At 40.8% G+C, this 19,284-nt stretch overlaps 1 long non-coding RNA gene across 2 annotated transcripts in view; it reads right to left on the reverse strand.

Moving 5' to 3' along the window:
• Positions 1-664: 664 nt before the first annotated feature.
• LOC122427678 overlaps positions 665-19,284 on the reverse strand; it is a 68,697-nt gene continuing 50,077 nt past the window's right edge. For both annotated transcript variants that reach the window (XR_006265510.1, XR_006265511.1), the window contains 3 exons: positions 7,437-7,488; positions 2,001-2,119; positions 665-1,549 (listed from right to left, as the gene is read on the reverse strand). This is a non-coding gene — a long non-coding RNA (uncharacterized LOC122427678). The remainder of the gene's footprint in view (positions 1,550-2,000; positions 2,120-7,436; positions 7,489-19,284) is intronic.

Raw genomic sequence — 19,284 nt, forward strand, 5'->3', positions numbered from 1 at the left:
CAATCCAAGCATCTCTGTATAAAATAGAGACTCTGTTAAGTTTGCTTTTAGTAAAAAGAGCCTGCAGTGCCATCAATATTAGGCCTTTTCCAGCAGTTCTAGCCGTGACAGCTTCATTATGGTGGATGTTCACTTTCGTGGTTCATAACAATGGCTATTTTAAAAGACTCACCAATGTGTACAACATGAGGCCTGCCAATCCCCTCTACCCACAAATAAAGATGTCCCAACCACTTGATAAATCCTTGGTGCTTAGTTGGCTCATCAGAGGTTTCAGAATATCACTTTTCAGAGTAACAGTGGATGTAAGAAGCCTCATTGTCTTTTTATTAACCCAAAAGCCAAGGATAACAAAATTCTCATCAAAGCTGTGAACGAACTGTGGAAAGAAGTGCTCTAAGTGCTGGGAGCTAACCTGGAATTGTTATTTGTTATACTACCAAACCAGTAAATTAGTAGGAACAAATAAGTCCTCAGCTATCAGATGCTTTTCTGTATTACACAGTTAATGACTGAATCTATTTCAATATTTTATCTGATTTTTTTCTTTTTTGTACTAATTTAGAAAGTTGGTACTTCAGTGTAATTGAACTCATTGAAGCTAAAAATGTCCAGACCTTTTTAATAAGGTACCTTTCAATATTAAACTTTGGGGTCTGTTTTCCTCCCAAGTAGGCACTTAACTCCCATTAGCACTAATGGCAATTGTGTCCAAACACTGGGTAGGAAATATATATCTCTGTATTGAGCTCCATGGAGGGAAAAAAAAGAAAGAAAGGGAAAAACAACATTGAGATTGAATAAAAGAGGTAGAGTTGATTCATTTACAAGATGAAATTAATATCTGGCACCCCCAAATTTCAGAGCACACATACCTTTAATAAGTGAGATGAGGAGAAAATTTCTAAATCATTTTGAATAATACCCAAATCATGCTTTTCCTGAGCAATCTGTTTTCCCTCCATCCCCAGCATATACATTAGGCTCATTTTGCACTTGTTATGTACATAATGATTCTAGACAACATAAGATGATTTCATGATTTTTTCCTTATTATTTTTACTTATCTACCAGTGAGCCAATTTATGCAGCTTAAACCATTGCTAAAGATGCATCAAAAATTGTCTGTAATCATTACAAATAATAGCACTGAATGTTCACAAGAAGCTGTTTTCTTATCATATTTTCATTAAAACATCTTTTCAACCTGCTTTGCTTTTCCCACGTCTGAAACCTGCGTTGTAATCAGTCTTATTAACTGAGAACATAAATATGATTTATTATGGTCTGATAATGGAAGCTACGTGGACCCAGAGAAGGGCTATATTGTCCTTTGATAAAATGGCTCTTTTCTCTCAAATGGAGAGCTCTATCATGAGAACATGCAGAATGTAGTGAGTGATTATTTCCTCGGGGTGAGTGATGGCAAAGCCCGACAGAAAATCTTCTTGTTGACCATGACAGCCTCAGAGGGTCCCCAAACCTCCCTGAGTTTGACAACCTGCAGACACTTTTGATGAAGTGTATTCTTCTGCCAGAGACAGCCTGTCTGGGAGGAGAAAAGAGACCTTTATCGTCTGATCGGCTATTATTGTCTTGATCTTTTATAAGCAATCTCTAATGCACATGAATATAATATCCTTTCACACAAGTGCCAAGCATAATAGAAATGTGGTTATAGGACCCTCCCCCTGGTTATGTAAATGTCCTTACACTATAATTAAGAGAGATGGTTTGTGACTGATAGGGTAAGGAAAGAGTAATCAAACTGTTTCAGGATTATCTCCCTATTTTAAAGACTTCAAACCCAGGGTAAACAGCATTTATGGTAGCTATAGGGAACTAGGTTATCTTGAAGTCTTAGTCTAAAAGGAAAAATAGTTTTGAATATGGTATTGGTGTTATATTTTTATTAAACATGCAAATGGCAGCTGGTTTTCAGCCAAGTGATTACTATGCTGATATGACTTAGAAGAAAATGAGAATGCCTCTCAAAATACCTGGCTGAGGGTTACAGCAAGAACAAAGACCTATTAGTAAGGAATGCACTTGCACAAATGGGTCCTCCAGTCCAAATAAAGTTCTCCAATAAATTTTTCTCTTATTCATTTCCGGGATCCTAAATATGGAAAAAAAATTTAATTAACAAATATATTTGCAGGCAAAACTCTTGCAATTATTGGGCAATTAAATTTACTTTTTATGTGACCCATGGGAGCCATCTTCATTTCTAAGCAGTGAAGGATAGTTCTAGATGGTGTGTGCTTGTATTTGGTGACAAAAGTTTTCTGATCTTCCAGATTAAACCCAACCAGACCTACAGCCAGCTCCTGGAGGCCAATAGCTTGATGTTCAATCTTAGTTGCTGGCAAAAAGGAGAAAAAGATATCACCCACCTGAAAAACTTCAATCCCCCCAGCAAAATACAGTGCAGTCATTCCTTTATATCTACTTATTTCGTATCAGCAAACTCGACCAACCTCAGATCAAAAAAATTCTGAAAAAACAATTTCAGAAAGTTCTGAAAAGCAAAACTTGAATTTGCCTCCTGCAGGCAACAATTCACATAGCATTTACATTGCATTAGATGTTACAAGTAATCTAGAGATGATTTAATATACACTAGAGTATGTACATAGGTTATAAGCAAATATTATAACATTTTATATAAGGAACTTGAGCATCGTGGGTTTTCATATCCTCTGAGGTCCTGGATCAATCCCCAGAGGGTACTAAGTCATTACTGTACTCAATTTTTCATTAACCTTCTGACATCTGGACTCCGAGGTGTCCCTACACTAATCACTAATGGGTTTTGCATTACCAATTAGTGGAGAAAACTCTTCAGCACTGATGCCAAAGAGTTAATATCATTAGTTTCACACCACTGGGTGGTCAGTTGGAAGAGCAGCCCATGAACTCAAGAGTGGAGAGTCAGGGATCCTGACTTGGAGACAGCTCTCGCTCTGAAGGAGAAAGCTGCAGCTCACAGACATTGACTTCCATGTCTCTGTTCTAGCATCTAGCCTCGAGGTAGATTCAAATATTACACAAGAATGCACGCATATGCCCACACATTATGCACAGGTCTAGGCCAGAACCAATCACCAGCCTAGTCAGGCTTTATTGCATCTGTCTCATCAGAGGGTAGATCAGACCAGAGGAATTTCTCTCTCAGCACCTCTGTCCATTTGCTTCTCTAGGCAATGACTTTCCCATGAGAATGAAAAAATTTGCCATTTCAGAGGGAGTTGGGTTTTGAGAAGTGTTTGATCTCCCTCAAGAGATACTTCTCTGAAGTTCTGCCAACCCTCGATTATCTGTACAAATGAGTCCTAAAGAAAGAATGGAAAGATTCGATGCACAGATAATCTTCAAACTCCAGTTCGGTCTGTATTTTAGTTTCTTTCTGAACAAATTGTACCAGAGCAATTAACAAACAAAACTGACTGGATGTTTCCCTTCTCCTTTTATGGTCAATTCTGTGGATGTCAGCAGAGTGAGGAAATTGTCAAAACAGAAGCAATAGGAGAGAGGAAAGGGAAGAAACAAAATGCCCAGATAGTCTGCAAATCGGATAATGTAGTCTTGAATAACTAAGAAGAATCTAATTTTAAAAATAATAAAAGAAGGCCCAGAATGCAAATCTATCTACAAAATGCGCAACCTCTTCCCCCAACCCTAAAACAGCTCGTAGAAAAACCAATAAGTAAACAAAAAACCATAAGAAAAACTCCAATCTACTGTCCCCATCCACATTTTCCCTGATCTAATCTACACATGTTCTAAGTTAAATTATATCCTAAAGAGGATCTGGTCAGAGAGGAGGAGAAGAAAGCACAGAAGACATTTCTTATTTATGTTCCATCTGGCTTTGCTGTCAGGTATTGATAAAAACAGCCTTGTTTTGAAAACTGTACTGGCCTAAAACTTCAGAAATTGATCAACTTTAATTTGTTTTTCTTAGAAAAACCAAAATCCAAGGAAAGGACAATGACTCAGCACTTTATTATTTTTTTTTTTTTTCCAGTCTCAGACTTTTCAGATCATTATACCAAAAATGTTTGAATACTTTTGAGACTGAAACTAGAACCTCGGTACTTCCATTCAAGGCCAGCGTCTAGAACTCCTCAGTTAAGGGAAGCGACACTCTTTAATGACCTAATCATGCACATTTTTTTGGCCAGAGTCATTGACTGACTGCACATACTTAGTTCTGCTTTAGAAATGAAAATCTAATAAAGTAATTGGCAGTTTCAATGTCACAGAAATTTTCTCCAACATCCCAACTGAAATTGTGAAAACAGGCTCAAATTCCTATAAGCTCTCTCCCCTTTCACCCTCAAATGCCACGTTTCAAACCCAAACCATTTCCTAAGAAATTGCAGGACTCGGCTGGGTTCAGAGGTCGAGGCATAGGGTAGGGAGGAGGAAGACTCTTTCTTCAAGTTGGAGGGGATTTGCTTTTTTTTCCGGAGTCTTGAGGCTGGGAATGTTCTGCTTCTTGCAAAGGAATTCAAAGGAGCCATTGTGTTCGAAACTTTGCTTCCCAATTGGCCTTTGACAGCTACATCAGAAGCAACAGATACTTCAGCCCTGCCTCTGGAAAGACATTTTTTAAAAGGAAAAAACACTCCTGAAGACACTGAAGCCTAATTACTCTACAGCCCATAGTCTTAAAGATTGAGATCTCTGATACTATGTGATAACCCCTTGAGGAAGGGGAGCAGCTCCATCAGGACTTGAACAGATAGCATTTCTATGTTTTACCCTCAATAAAACTGATATTCAAAACAAGTAGACTGACAATTTCTTTCATTCCCCCAGCTTTTGAATTGTGGTGATCACTATGCAGGATACAAGAATACCATTTATTAAGCTACCAAATGGAAAATAAACTTTTCACTAAAATGTAAAAGGGATTTAGGATGTCTAAGAGTAAATGATTAAGGAATCAGTTTATGTTTATCACTGCTCCCCTTGCTTTTCTAAAAGATGTGTGTATCAAATCCTCATATTTATGATGGTATCTTTAAAGTTCTGAATGGTTTGGATCTTAGCCTTATAAATCCATGCTAAGAAAACAAATTTTTATAAGCAGCATGGCCATTACACTTACAGAGGTTGAAACCGGCACACAATACCCCTTGGGAGAAATTCCCCCAGTTTCCAGTGCTACTGTGACCCAAACAGAGAGGAACCAAGGGCAGCAAAGAAAAAAGGAAGGAAGTACTCGTCTGGGAAACACTGGAGGTGAAGGATGGGGAGAGAAGGCATTGGTTGATAAAGGGGGCTGATGAAACCATTATCAAGCAGACTAAGGGGGTGGAAAGCCATGGAGACAGCACCATTTTCCAAATTTTAGGCACAAATGAAGAGTCCTAAGTAATTTGAATTTTTCTGCTAGCCAAGTCAAATCCTGGGCCTCTCAGAAACCACTGGAAATGTCTCAGGTTTTCTCATTTTGCTATTTTGATGGAAATTAAACTTGTAAATCAATAAGAACAAAATCAGCTCTGTAGAACACAGCTCTGTTCCTTTATCCTCTATTCACCAACATACTACATATCTGATTTCCTGCCCAAATGATTTAAGATTCCCAAATGCAAGTGAAAAAAATGTGTTTGAGATTTGCTTGTAAAATCACAATCACCTAAATCTCAGCTCAAGTTCCCTATTCAGAGAACATTTTAAAGTAGACGTGGAACATAAAATTGTATAGTCGTCTTTTGAAAAAAATAAGAAATATGGATGCATACCATGAAAGGATTATGGAATAGTCCTCAAAAATGTTTGAAGTGATTGACATGTACATACCAGGAGAATCAGATGAGTCATATAGACATGAGCAATGTCTTCAAGCTTCTTCAACTTGCCCTTGTGTACTCTTTGCTGGTTCCCCTCCCCCTCTGCCCTTCCTCTGGGCATCTTTTCTTTTTCTTTTTTTAACCTGTGTCATCTATTCTTTCCTCTAGACTTATCATCCATTATTCAACTTAATTTTTTCTATTGTATATTTCTGTCACAACTCCTTTATTATCCTATGATAACTATCTCATTCTTTTAGACCACAGACACACTCAAGAAGTCCTACAACTAAAGATATCGATTCTCATTATAGAAACAGGCAGTCTCCCCTACTCTCAGCTGCCTTTCTCACTCCACCAATTAAGGTTTTCCAAATCTGGAGCAAGATTAAGAGATGTGTGCCCATTGCTAGCCGTTGCTGGTGGTTGCTGAGAAACTCCTAAACAGAGATCACGCAAAATGAAAGCATGACAATCTAAGAGAAGCCTGGAACCAATACTTGGGACAAGTGTCATTCAATTCCTGATTCTTGAACCCTGACCCCAAGGTTCCCCTGGGCACCCAGTGCAGCCACATTTCCAAAAAAACCCACCCTGGTTCTTGAATTCTTAATTCTCTGCATCTGGCTACTGAATCATCAGGTTGCAGCCTCACTGGGGCACTTTCAACTCCTAGTGACTTTGTGGTCCCTAACTTACCCTGCTGAACACCTTTTGGGGGCTTTGCCAAAATCTTGCATTTTCATTCACTCTATTATAAAGCCTCCTTTTCAACTATAAATATTTAGACAATTAAAACTACATTTTGTCATCCTCTTGGATGCTTCACGGAGAGGACAGACTATGCGGCGAGTGGTCTCTCTCAGCCATAACCAAGGCCATGGGAGTACGGCTCCCCAGAACTGCCCTATCTTTTTTACAAGTGTGAAAATACTAAATATTTAAGCAAAATGTTTTGTAATAGAGCATCTCCTTGTGCTAATCATCTGGCTTAAAGTTAAAAAGGGGGAAACTTCAACCATTTGACAAAGATTGACAGAAAGAATAAAAGGAAAAATATGGGAAGGGGTGCGTGTCCTGGGATTGTCAACCAGGGGCAGAGTGGCAACTCTTGCTCATTTCTGCTAATGGAGGAGTCATTGCCCAAATAAAGTCAAATCTTCAGTTTCAACTTCTTCCATAATTGGTATTGGGACTGTTGATAGCAGAAGTCTACCAGTTAGGGTCATGTGTCCCAATATGCAAACATACATCTTCCGATACACACACAAGGAATTCTCACACACATGGGTGAACAGTAGAAAACAAAAGAAAATCACAAATAGGCTACTTCATACCAAGTAGCCCAACAGTGATGGCGATATAAAACCCAACTCATGTAAATCCATGGCTGATTCATGTCAATGTATGGCAAAAACCACTACAATATTGTAAAGTAATTAGCCTCCAACTAATAAAAAAGAAAGAAAGAAAGAAACCCAACTCAAACCACATAAGCATAAAACAAGAAATCCACCCCTCATGTAACTGGGAAGTTCGGGATATGGTCTAGTTTCAGACCCGGCTCACCTGAGACCAGGTGTTCAAACAAGATGATCAGAAATCTATGTCTTTTTCACCATCTCTTACCTCAACATTATTCTATGTTGGCTTTACTTTCCTTTTGACCAGATTTTTCTACCTGTAAGAAAAACACAAGCAGCTCTAAGTTTATACTGACCTTTACCAAGACATCCTCAAAAAACATGTCTATTTCTCAGAAATCATGTCAAATCCCCAAAGGACTCTTTAGAGTGTTGCTTCAGTCACTTGGGGATGGGGGAATCCTGGCCACTTGATTGACAGCCCTACCAGAGTCACAAGGAATGTGGGAGGGGAAGATTCCGAGGGGCTGGGCCTTTTATCAGAAGAAAGGAGGGTGGAGACTGGGTGGTGGAAGCAGATGTCCTCCAGGCAGTGTCATTCCCAGCACTCTGAACCTAAATCACTTGCAGGGGCCTTCGGAACTCATTAGCGTCCCCTGGCTTGATGGCAAGATGGCACCTCCCCTTCCCTCCAAGTTACTGCTATGCTTTTCGAGTCTGAGTGGAAAACAAACCTCAGCACCTTTTGAGTTCCAACTACATGGATGAATAAGTTCTGCTCAGCAGCTTGTGATGGTTCTTTTATTGCCATTACCGACCATCACATAAATAAGTAGTTACTGACTTAAGAACTCACTATTTACACCATAACCCTTGATGGGAACCATGATCCCTTTACACGCTATCATAGAAGTGCATAATTATAGACTTTCCAAATGGGCATTTCTTTTAGACATTCACTTATAATAGCTACTTCGTAGTTGTTAAGCTTTTATCATTTGAAGACCCAAGTAGAAGAAAATACTTAGTTCACTCCTCATAGAGAGCAAACTTATCTTTAAGATGGCAGGAGCTTCCTGCCAAGAACTCATGGACAACTTCATCATCAAAAAAAAAAAAGTCTTGCTGGGGCTATTTGGGCAGGATATGAAGTTGCTGTTAGATCATGTTCATCTCATTTAGGAATTAAATATTGACACTAACTGATCATCGGTTATTGTTTCTTTAGTCCTTCCTGAAGGAAATCTTGTCACACCCACTTGTTCCGTCTTTATTACTGTCCAGCAAGTGTTCTATAAAAGTAAAATGTTGGGTGGGTCCACTGGCTTTAACATTTCTCATTACTCAAGCACGGAAAATAACTTTAACAGAAAATAAGTTTTTATTGTTTATGAATACATTGGCCCCATCGAGGAAGCCACAGCCAGGATCAAGAGATTGAGAGGTACCTGCTGAGGTCATGAGCTTAAGAAAATGGGGTGATATGGCTGACTTACATCAATGTATGGCAAAAACCACCACAATATTGTAAAGTAATTATACTCCAATTAAAATAAATTACTTAATTTAAATAAAAAAGAAAATGGGGTGATATATGATACAGTGTAATGTATATCTGACACAATCAGGACATGTGATGTGTATTGTACTACAAAAATTATTGGCATACCACATTCAAATGAGTCTCAGGATACAGAGTGAAATTTAACTTGCTTAGTTCAAATTAAGGAAACTACCAAGTGTTCACAGCTCTATCAAAGGTACCAGACTTAGTGAGGGAGACACAAAGATACAAATAATGTTTATTTTCATGCTTGCCCACCTCCATCAGGACTTTATCTCTATGAGCCCTACATCCTTCCTCCCATTCCCATTGACTCTCACTCTCTCTTGGCTTCACCACTTAGAATTTCTCCTCAAGCCTTCAATAAGCACAGCTCCTTTTCAGTTTCTGCCTTTGTACAAGTTGTTCCTCCTGAACCGCATTCCCCTTCCTTTCTTCTGAGTCACTTCAGTCATGTCCAACTCTTTGCGACCCTATGGATCACAGTCCCCCAGCCTCCTCTGTCCGTGGGATTCTCCAGGTAAGAATACTGGAGTGGGTTGCCATGCCCTCCTCCATGGGATCTTCCCAACCCAGGGATTGAATCAATGTCTCTTACATCTCTTCCATTGGCAGACAGTTTCTTTACCACTAGTACCACCTGGGAAGCCCCTTCTGCCTGCTGCTGCTGCTGCTGCTAAGTCACTTCAGTTGTGTCCGACTCTGTGCGACCCCATAGACGGCAGCCCACCAGGCTCCCCTGTCCCTGGGATTCTCCAGGCAAGAACACTGGAGTGGGTAGACCTTCCTAAAATGTCACCTCCTCAAGGAAGCTTCCCTGATTCCTCCAGGCAGAGCCAGTCACACTCTCTCTGTTTCTGGAGCGCTTTCTTCAAACATCTGTCTTGTACTATACACATTTGTATCTGTGTTTTTCTCCCCCATTACCCTATGAGCCAAGTCTATATCTTATTCACAACCATATTATCCAGGTGCTTGCAGAGTACCAAGCACAAACAAGTCACTGGTAAGTCACTTGTGCAAAGAAAAACTATGTTATTCCCACTGCACTTCTGCTTTCTGGGCCTCCAAGGCTGCTGGAATAGAGACAGAGCACTCTCAGCTCAGTCATGAGATTCAAACAGCAAGCAATGAGTGGGAGGGAGACATTTAGATGTATGGGGAAAGAAGGAGGATGAGAGGGAGAGAAGTGGAGAGAGAGAGAGCAAGAAAAGTGGAGGTGAGGCATTGCAGGAGGACAGCGTGAGCCAGAGGATGGGGAGTGAGGTGAGGGAAGGGGAAATGCAGGACCCTGGTGTGGCGGCCACGTGAGGATAGTGTGAGAGGGGTCCTGCAGTGGGCAGACACTATGAAACCATGTCAGAAAGGTAGACTGGAGTAAGGATTGACCTCTGAGGGTTTGGATTGCCTGGCTGAGGCATTTGCATGTGGACTCTGCAATGGTAGAAATTCAAGGAAAAGAGAGTAACATGGAAGCATCTGATCCCATCCGGCTCTGGGAAACTATTAAGGAAGCTATGATCACTTGGAGTCCTATGTTTCAGAACCATAACCTCAAACCATGCTTTTCAAGAATCTAATCTCTTAACCAGTTTCAGTGAGACACAAACCATCCTGGATGTGCCAGAGGAGAGAAAAATTTGCAGGTGATCAGCCCTGGTATTCCTCAGTCTCTAGATCCTCAATAATGCCAGGCACTTACTGTGCCTTCTGCCTGGGACTCTCTTCCCCAGAGTATCCTCATGGCTGTCCCTGCTTTCCCTAAGATCCCTGCTCAGATATCATCCCTACAGAGAAACCATCCCTCATCATCAGGTCAAAAATAGCACTTACATCACTCTACCCCTTTGTCCTGCTTGATTCTTCTTCAAATCATTCATTGACTACCTGACATCACATTTGATGTCTATTTCCTTGTAATCTATACCCTACAATACAGGGATTGTCCAACTTTCTATAGAAAGGTAGGCAGTAAATATTTTAGAACCTGTAGCCCATATGGTCTCTGTCTTAACTGTCTTAACCACTTAACTCTGCCACTGTAGCATAATGTAGCCATAAGCAAGCATAAATAAGTGAACATGGTTGCCTTCCAATAAATCTTCACTTACAAACAGGCTGTGGGCCAGATTTGGCCGTGGGTCATAATTTGCTAATCCCTGCTTCACTAAAAATCTCCATGAGGTCAGCAATTGGTCTATCTTGCTCACACTGGGATTTTCAGGGCCTGGCACATAGTGAGCACTCAGTAATTTTCAAAGAATGCCTAGGGCTTCCCTGGTGGCTCAGATGGTAAAGAGTCTGCCTGCAAGGCAGGAGACATGAGTTTGATCCCTGGGTCAGGAAGATCCCCTGGAAAAGGAAATGGCAACCCATTCCAGTATTCTTGCCTGGGAAATCCCACAGACAGAAGAGCCTGTTGGGCTACAGTCTATGGGATTGCAAAGAGTCAGACACAACTGAGTGACTAAGCACACACAAAGAATGCATACATGAATGGAGTTCTATGAAAAATAGATAGGGGTATAGGAATATTATACCCGTGTGAATACACACACTCCCTCTGTGATGTGTGTCAAATTGGTGGATCCATGGTGGTCAGAAATATTGTCAAACATTATTTTGCATGTTTTCATAAGAATGTTTTGGAATGACATTAACATTAAAATCAGTGGACTTTGAGCAAAGTAGGTTGCCCTCTATAATGTGCGCAGGCCTTATCCAATCAGTTGAAAGCCTGAAGAAAACCAAAGACTGATTTCTCCTGACCAAGAGGGAATTCTATGAACAGATGGCCTTTAAGTTGCTGAATTGACTCTTCCCTAGTCTCCAGCCTGCTGGCTGACCCTGCAGAATATGAACTTTCCAGCCTCCATAATAACAAATCATGTAGGCCAGTTCCTTAAAATACACACACACCACACACACACACACCACACACACACACATCACACACACATACACTATTGGTTCTGTTCTTCTGACCCATAAACACATAAATATACACAGATTTTCTCCATCAGTAAAGTAGGAAACCAATTGGTTCTATCAAACTAGAAGACTTATACATGGTCATGCTCAAACCACTGTCATATAGAGCTTTCAGTAATGCTCCGTGATCTTGACAGAAATGTTCCTTGGCATAAAGGAGCTTTCTGAGTCTGGCTTCCACCCTTCTCCACCTGCATGGCCAGTAGGCAACTTGGGTGAGGGTGAGCAGCCTAAATGAGAGCCACAGAGTACTGCTCGCTCCACACTGTGCCCTGGAGGCCAAGCTCTCTCAATCCCCACACCTTTGCACACCCTAGCTTTACCTTCTGTGTGAAATAACATCTCACTGCCTTTTCTCCTGGCTAATTTATATCCATTCTTCAAAACTCCTCCTAAGATCCCCCACAAGACAAGATTAGATGTCCATTCTATCGGTCATTGCCTCATGACAGTATATCCCCTGTGTGACAGTTGTTGATTTGCTTCTGTCTACCCATCCCCTACCCATCATGAGCCTCCATCTTCCTGCGGGGAGAGTCCACCAGTCTTCTCTCTACTCACCCTTTGTCACCTCCTCTGTCTGTGCCTGACAGGCAATGAAGGCATTAACGGGCAATTAGATTAATAAACAAAATATTTTAAGAAACTAAACCAAATGGAAGATATGTCACTTATTTGCAGTCTGTGAGAATACAGCTTGGTGTCACCCCAGGGAGATGCAAAGCCAGATTCCAAGCGTATTAAGAATCCACACTAGGGGCCCCTGGCTGGGCAGAGCTCCCAGTGACTTGAAGAAAGATTGCTCAGAGTGAGCACCAGAGGTGGGAAGGACTACAAATGCCCTCTCAACTCTGCACTATTTTTCTTCCCAACTTCTCAAAACACTAATAAGATGGGAACAGGGTGGAAGTTGTAATGATTAAAAACAGCCAGAGCCTGGACAACCACTTTCTGCTCTCCCATGTCAAAAATGTTCAGCTCTACTTAGGGGAGCAATCTGAGGGCCCATTGGTCTAATTTTTCAACAAACATTGATAGGAAAATGAAATTTACTTTATAGCCATAAACAGATAGCTTAGCTGAAACACATCCAATCTATCAGGGTAGGTTCACCTGGTTGACAAGAGCTCTCATTAGCATCTGTGTCCTCAGTACATGTGTGTGTGATAAGTTGATTCAGTCGCATTCAACTCTTTGCATCCACTAGGTTCTTCTATCCATGGGATTCTCCAGGCAAGAACGCTGGAGTGGGTGGCCATGCCCTCATCCAGGGGATCTTGCTGACCCAGGGATCGAACCCATGTCTCATGAGTCTTCTGTACTGCAGGCAGATTCTTTACCACTGAGTCATCAGGGAAGCAGATGGCTCCTAACTGGATTGGATTCAGTTCAGTCAGATTTTAAGACTGTAGGCTTTCCGGTTCTATCAGTGACTTGCTCTAGAATGTTTATGCTCCTGCTTTTATGTCTCAGTGCCTCAGTTTCAGCATCTGTAAAATAGGGAGGGTCATTCCTGCCACCCACAACAGAGGAGGGTCATGGAAATACACGAGCTGGCATCTCCAAAGCACTTTGCCTTCCCATTACTTCCTCTCTATGGACCTGAGGTAGGATTATTATTACTGAAAATGTCAGCTATCCTCTGAAAGGGTTATTTCCGTCAAAAAGCTTTGTTCAGGAACATTTCATAAAGGAAAAGTGAAAGCATGCACAATCTCTTTGGAGCTAATCATAATTAGCCCCAGTAACAGTTGGGCCATTTTTTTTTTTTTTTTTTTTAGTTCATTTATAGTCAGATTCTACAAAATTGAAAACATCCAACATCTGGGCTGAAAACCTTGTACAAAGCCAGAAAGCCCCCCAAATGGGCATGTGTGGGCTTTGGTGACAGAAGAGCCAGATGTACTTTTTGCCTCAACTACTCTTTTCAACCTTTAGGAAAAAAAAAAAATTATAATTGAATTTTCATGATTACAAAACCCCTTGATTTTCTTCTCTAATTTTTTAAAACCATCTTTTCTGATTAGTTGTAAATTTCAGACTCTCCAAAACAATCAGAAATTTCTAGAAAAGGAATCTCTTACCAAATGTATAAAAGCATTTGGGGGTCCAGTTGTAACCATGTAAATACTTTTACAGGGACAAATAATAGTTAACATTTATTGTCCCTACATTATGGACAGGCCCTGTTTTAAGGACTTAAGGGGCATTATCTCATTTAATCTCTGCATGCACTCCGTGAAGTAGGTACTATTATCTTCTGCATTTTACAGTTAAGGAATCCAAGGAACAGATAGATTAAGTAATTTGCCCAAAGCACCATTAGTACAGAAAGAAAGCAAAGTATTTTGGTTGCATCTTTATGCTTGAAGGAAATTTTCACTTAATTCAACCTTATTACAGCAAGACTCTAAGACTATCTTTGATATCGTAAACTTATTCCAACCAGATTAAATGCTCTCTGTTCTGGGAAGAGTTGCGCAGAGCCTTTAATACAGCTCCCAGAGAGCAGTTTAGGCCCAAGGAAACAATCCTGACTTGAGAATTTGCCCCAGTTTCTACCATCTTTTTGGTATTCTGGGGGAAGAAAACACAAACACACACACACAGACACAGACACACACACACACATCCATAGAAATTTATTTCAGCTATTTGCTAAAGAAAAGCTGTCTTCAGTTGCTGTTGTTTTCAGCATGCCACCCGACAGCATCTAGAAGCTTCCTTGGGGAAGCAGGGGAATTTGCTGGATTGCTAAACAGCCTTAGAAAATCTGCTGGGGACTCCATGGAAGGGCTTTATGAACAAGGATAAAGAGAGTGCATTAGCGTTGCCTTGTTTCATGAAAAAGGGAACACACACAACAAAACTTGATTACAAAATCTCATTTTACAAACTCAAGGTGAGATGTACCACCCTGAGGCAATGGCCTGCCCAGGGGACCTCCACCAGGTTCTAGAGCCTTCTGTTTCCTGAGTAAAAACCTGATTCAACTCCAAGGGCCAGGTTAGATAAAACCAGAAGGGTTTATATGCACAGCATTTAACTTTAAACATTTCTTCATGGAAATTTACAATGCACATCATTTACATATTCAATACCAGTGACAATTTACTTCTCCCATCTGAACAGGGCTTTCAACTATGCCACTTGAACTAAATTAATAAACAGTAATTACAGAATGTTGTGTGAGCTAGCTGTTGATGTTGAGCAGATTCTAATCAACACCTTCTTTTAAGGGCCAATTAAAGCTGAATGTATGCAATATAAACATCTTCGAGTATTTAGACATGAACCGCAGAACAAGGTAAAAAAAAAAAAATTAAAATCTGAACAATTAGACTGGGGATGAGCCAGTCAAACCTGGAGAGATGGACCCTTTTCAGCTGATCTCTAAGGTCATGTTAATTTCTTGAAATGATGAGATTTTTGCGAAAAGAGGAGGGGCTCCAAGGACTAGTTAGGGCAAACCCCATCCGTTTTGAGATTTCTCCAACATCTTGTATTATTTTCCATATGCTTTAAGTTTTGTGGCATTTCTTTTTCAATTGCCTCAAACACTTTTCTCCTTAATTCATGTGCATCTCAGCGAAAATTTAATCTCCATATTTCTGACTCATTTGTATATAAATCCTCCAAGTGTTGCTTGGTATTTAAGAAACCTTTCCCTCAGCCCCGTCTTTGGCCATCCAGGAGCTACACAAAGCACAGAGTAGGCCCCAGGCCCCTCTACGGGAGTTTACGTCCCCAATAAACAGAACACACACAAAACACTAGCGAGAAGAGTCAGAAGCTGGGGGCAGAAAAAAATCAGCCTCTCAACATCAATTGTCCTCAGAACCACTTGCCTCTGCTTCCTAACATGGCAGCACCCTGGGCAGGCTTCATGCCTTTAGGAAAGGGAGTGAAAGGGAGACATTCCAATAATGGTAAAAAGTTCTGGATAATGTACAAAACTGCAAAGACCCATGTATGTGGCAGTGAATGGGTTTCTTCAATAGTTGGGAGAAACTGGTAACCATATTTCTTCCAAAATAGGCATCTCCAAAGGTTGGAATGAGAACAAGGTGCTGTAAATAATACTTTCTACAGAGGAGAAGATGGCCTCCATATGAAACAATGAACCTGGTCCAAGTGGGTAGCTGAGGGCACATTTGTGGGCCTCTGACTTGGAACCCTCCCCTCCCCTTTCTACCTGAGCCCCTAAGGCTGCACCTCTACAATGCCCTGCTTCCCTCGGGTTACCTCACTCTTGCTTTCATAGGCGCACAATTCAACCATCTTTTCTTCCTTCTTTCTACTGAGATCTCCCTTTTCTCCCTCCTGGACTTGCCTCAACTCTGACTAGCCAAATCATAACCAATCTCAAGCCTAGCTTCATGCTTCTTTTCTGCAGTGTCTGTCTATCTGCCTCTCTGTCTCTGTCTCTCTTTCTCTATCTTTCCCCGCCCTCCTTCTATAATTTTTATTGTCTACAATTTAACCATAAATTGCTTTGCTGACTTTGGTTAGTTACCCACTCCATTTGCAGGTATGTTCATCCTTTCTCTTACCCAGATTACAAACTGCCCAAGGACAGAGATTTTGTACTTACAGGGCTTTACCATGGCACTTATCATAGGACTGTTTATACGAGCAAGTGCTAAACGAATATTTGTTGGGTGAATATGAATGAAGCTTTCTTTAAAGTCAACAAAATGAAAGTCTCTGTTTGGATTCAAATATTTCCTCAATAAAATTTGGAAGTATAATGATAGCTTCTGTGCCAGGCATCAAATTTCAAGATAGTTCTTATTCACTAGTCAATAATAGAGAGAATTATGGAGCTCTGGATCCAGAAGGGACAGGAAATTATTTTATCCCATAGTCCTGCCTCTGAAGAGGACTCTATGAAATATACTCTTGAAAAATAGTTGCTAAGTTTTGCCCTCTGCATAATCATAACCAGAGTAATAACAACAACAGTAATAATAATGCTCATTTATTGAGTGCTCATTGCAGGAAAGAAAGGGCCCCCCACTGCTGTCTTTCAAGCCTCTCTGAGGCCTGGAAGCCACATTTCTGTGGGTACAAGGCAGGTGTGCCCATGGACTCATGCCACCAAGGAAGATGCCCAGGCTCTGCCATCTCTCATCTTTGATACACTGGATCATTTCCTCCCTTATCATATCTCGTCACACTCCTACTGGTTCCTTGGACAATCTCAGCTGCTTCCCATTGCATCATCCAAAATTTCAGAAGTAGGAAGTGAGTTCTAGGGTGGGATCTTAAGCTCTGTGCCTCTCCTGAGCTTTGGTTTCATATGTCTAATCACATGTAGGTCATCTTCGCCTGTGCCTCACTGCTGTCATACAGCAACCTCAAACATCATGCGTCCCCAGATTAATCTCTGCTCTTTTGCTATTAAAGCCATCTCTTTTCTCTCTTATTCTTTATAGATGGTATCAGTACTCATCCTCCCACCTCTACTAAAAATCTGAACTTTTATCCTTGACAATGTGGTGAGGAGGAAAGACGGGATTTGGGAGTCAAAGAGGACTGAATTTGAAACCCATCTCAGCGACTGACCAGCAGATCTGGGACTGAACAATTTTTCAAATTTCTCTGAATATATTTTCTCACCTGAAAATGGAAATAGATTAAGGAGGATCTCATATGCTAGACCTTCAAAAATGTTTGTTTCTTTTCTTTCTTTTTCTCTTCCCTCTCCTCCCATTTTTATCACTTCTTTCCCTTTCCCTTCTCCCTCCACCCCCCTCTCCCCCACTGAAAATCAGTCACGGGTCCTGTCCATCAAGCATCCTAGATAACTTCCCTCTTCTCCCCATCCCTGCTTTTATCATCATCTCACTCACAAGAACTCTAAATCTGGTTTTACTGCCTCTATTTCCTCCTACTCTAAACCATCCTGCTCTGAGCAGCCAGTTACATAAATACCTAATTCCCTTATATAAAACCTACCATTATTTCTCAGTTGCTTCCAAGAGAAAACCCAAACTCCTTGGCAATGCAGCCAAGACCCTTCACGATCTACCCTCAACTTACTTTTCCAGTCTATTTTGTTGTTGTTGTTGTTATTTAGTTGCTAAGTCATGTCCAACTCTTTTGTGACCCCAGGTATTATAGCCAATCCCTTTTCCAAGGGATCATCTCAGACAGTAAAGAATCTGCCTGCAACGCAGGAGACATGGGTTCGATCCCTGGGTTGGGAAGAGCCCCTGGAGGAGGGCACGGCAAACCGCTCCAGTATTCTTGACTGGAGAATCCCATGGACAAAGGAGCCTGGCAGGTTGCAGTCCACGGGGTCACAAAGAGTCAGACACAACTCAGCAACTAGTATGCACGCACATACTGTAGCCTGCCAGGCTTCTCTGTCCATGGGAGTTTCCAGGCAAGAATCCTCTAGTGGGTTGCCATTTCCTCCTCCAGGGGATCTTCCCAACCCAGGGATCGAACCCGGCATTGGCAGGTGGATTCTTTACCACTGAGCCACCAGGGAAAGCCTGTCTTTGATTTGCTGCATATTAATTACAAGATATTGAAGAAAGTAAAGTGCTCAAAGTCTGAGCCTTTAGTAGTACCTTCCTCATATAGCTATTATAAAGATTAAATGACTGACATAAGACATATAGGTCAATGGAATTGAATTGAGAGTTCAGAAATAAATCCTTACATTTTTTATGGTCAATTGATTTTCTACAAGGATGCCAAGACTATTCAACAGCAAAAAATAGTCTTTCAACAAATGGTCCTGAAACAACTGAATATCCACATGCAAAAGAATGAAGTTGAACCCTTACCTCACATCATATATAAAAATCAACTCAAAATGGAACTTAGACCTCAATATAAGAGGTAAACTATAAAACTCTTAGAAGAAAACATAGGAATAAATCTTCATGGACTTGCATTAGGAAATGATTTCTCAATGACATCAAAAGCATGAGATAAAAGAAGAAATAGATAAATTGGATGACATCAAAATTAAAGAATTTTCAGCTAGCTTCAAAGGACCTGTGAAAGTGAGAACACAACCACAGAATAGGAGAAAATATTTGCAGATCATATACCTGATAAGGAATTTGCAAAGAATATATAAAGAACTCATAAAACTGAACAGTAAAAGGACAATAAAAAATAACCCAATCTAAAAATAGAGGATTTAAATATGTTTCTTTCTCCAAAGAAACACACAGATGGCCAATAAGCACAAGATGCTTAACATCGTTAATTATTAAGGAAATACAAGTAAAACCCACAATGAGATGCACCTTCACATCCACTGAAAGTGAAGTCATTCAGTTGTTTCCGACTCTTTGTGACCCTGTGGACTGTAGCCCACCAGGCTCCTCCATCCATGGGATTCTCCAGGCAAGAATACTGGACTGGGTTGCCATTTTCTTCTCCAGGGAATCTTCCCGACCCAGGGATCGAACCCAGTTCTCCTGCATTGCAGGCAGACGCTTTAACCTCTGAGCCACCAGGGAAGCCCACACCCACTAGGATGGCTAAAATAAAAGACAGGCAGTTATAGTTGGGCAGTTCTTTAAAAAACTAA

The sequence above is a fragment of the Cervus canadensis genome, chromosome 2 (genome assembly GCF_019320065.1).
Source record: "Cervus canadensis isolate Bull #8, Minnesota chromosome 2, ASM1932006v1, whole genome shotgun sequence".
In the NCBI taxonomy this organism is placed as follows: domain Eukaryota; kingdom Metazoa; phylum Chordata; class Mammalia; order Artiodactyla; family Cervidae; genus Cervus; species Cervus canadensis.